This window comes from Loxodonta africana, unplaced genomic scaffold, assembly GCF_030014295.1.
Source record: "Loxodonta africana isolate mLoxAfr1 unplaced genomic scaffold, mLoxAfr1.hap2 scaffold_29, whole genome shotgun sequence".
In the NCBI taxonomy this organism is placed as follows: Eukaryota; Metazoa; Chordata; class Mammalia; order Proboscidea; family Elephantidae; genus Loxodonta; species Loxodonta africana.
The window spans coordinates 3,033,053-3,035,297 of NW_026975011.1; the positions used below are offsets into that span (position 1 = coordinate 3,033,053).

At 42.0% G+C, this 2,245-nt stretch overlaps 1 pseudogene; it reads left to right on the forward strand.

The window, feature by feature from the left end:
- The first annotated feature begins 89 nt into the window (after nt 1–89).
- LOC100658932 (olfactory receptor 4A5-like) lies at nt 90–1,598 on the forward strand (annotated as a pseudogene).
- The last annotated feature ends 647 nt before the right edge of the window (nt 1,599–2,245 follow it).

Sequence of the window (2,245 nt, forward strand, 5' to 3'; positions counted from 1 at the left end):
AGATCCACTAAGATTTAGAGATAGAGTTTGTCTATTGTAGGCCCAATCCAGTCATCTGAGAAGAACTAGAATTGTTAAGGGTAGGCATATTTGAATCTTTGGAAGAGAATCTCAGTAGACATTTGTCAATGTTTCTTATGTATAAGCCACTGTAGAAAATAAATGGTGCAGAAGTGCTCCATGACCTAATGGACATACTCATAATTGTCTTCATGATTTCATTACAGGTTTGTTCTCCTGAGCTCCCATCTCTGAAACAGGTCTTACAGAAGAGTAAATGGGACACAGAAACAATGTAACAGAATTTGTCCTCCTGGGACTCACTCAGGATCCTGAGGGCCAAAAAGCATTATTTGTCATGTTTTTGCTCATCTACATTGTGACGATGGTGGGAAATGTGCTCATTGTCATGATCATTATTGTTAGTTCCTCCCTGAACTCCCCCATGTACTTCTTCCTTGCCTGTCTGTCACTAATGGATGCTGTTTATTCCACTGACATTTCTCCCAAAATGATCGTAGACTTACTCTATGATAAAAAAGACTATTTCCTTCCCAGCTTGCATGGGCCAGCTCTTCATAGGACACTTATTTGGTGGTACTGAGGTCTTTCTTCTGGTGACAATGGCCTATGACCGCTATGTGGCCATCTGTAAGCCACTGCATTACTTGACCATGATGAATCGACAGGTTTGCATTCTGTTGCTGGTGGCGGCCTGCGTTGGAGGATTTTTGCACTCTGTGGTTCAACTTCTCTTTGTGTACAGCCTCCCCTTCTGTGGCCCCAATGTCATTGATCACTTCAGCTGTGACATGTACTCGTTATTGGAACTTGCTTGCACCGACACCTATTTTATAGGCCTCACTGTTGTTACCAATGGTGGAGCCATCTGTATGGTAATTTTTATCCTTCTACTAATCTCCTATGGGGTCATCCTAAGCTCCCTGAAGACTCACAGTCAGGAAGGGAGGAGCAAAGCCCTGTCTACCTGCAGCTCCCACATCACAGTGGTTGTCCTCTTTTTTGTCCCCTGTATTTTCTTGTATGTTAGACCTGTTTCCAACTCCCATTGACAAATCCATGACTGTGCTGTATACAGTTATCACTCCCATGGTGAATCTTCTGATATACACCTTGAGAAATTCTGAGATGAAAAATGCTATGGAAAAAATCTTAAGTAAAAGGTTAACTACAGATAGAGTAAAAATGTGTACCCACACTGAAAATATCATTGCTAATTCTAAAGCAAGAAATAGGCAATAAATGATCACAATGAACGATTAAGTCAATTCAATGGATTCTCTATGAATACTTCACTTTGTTAATGTAAAGACATCCAAAATGTAGAATAAATTACTCTTTGACGTTAGAATTAAACTAATAGAGTTATTCTGGAGGCTAGATAAAGGGCATATATATTTTTAATGTTATAAATAAAAATAGGAGGCTGAGCCAAGATGGCAGAATAGACAGGCACTTCCAGCGAGCCCTTTTTACAACAAAGACCAGAAAAAGAAAGTGAAACAAGTATATTTGTGACAAGCTGGGAGCCCTGAGCTTCAAAGACAAGCTTAGAAAATGAACTGCCCATTAAACAAGGTCTTCACCTACCCACATCAGAGACCTAAGGACTCGTAGCTCCACTCAGGTCGCCCTGCCCCTCATGACAGGGGTCCAAGGATAACTGGTACCTCCCAGTCCTTACAACAAAAAACTTTGGGTGCCCACGTTCCAACTTCAGAGCCCACCCACTGCACACTCTAGGGAATAGGGACGCACTTTCCTCAGAGGCACTTGTAGGTTGGTTCTCAGCCCTCTACCTTGTTCAGAGTGTGACCCCCTCCTGCAATCAGATTCTGGTACATACACTAATCACGCTGCCCCTCTAAGGCTGTAGGACAGAGCCTGTACCACACACTTGATGGTCAGCTACCTGGAAACCTGAGCTGAATTCATACAAGAAAAGCAAATACGTTCCTAGACTGATACACTTCATAACAGCTCTAGCCATCTGGGGACAGGACATCAGAACTCCAAAGGCAAAAATAATCAAGCTAGCTCACTCAAGTAACCCATTTGGGTATATCAAAACAAAACAAAGCAAGAACCTACAACACAGTCAACAAGCACAAACTAACACAATAACTTATAGATGGCTTCGAGACAACAGTCGATATCGAGTCACATAAAGAAACAGACCATGATCACCTCAACAGGCTCTCAAAACAAAGAATCCAGGGATCTT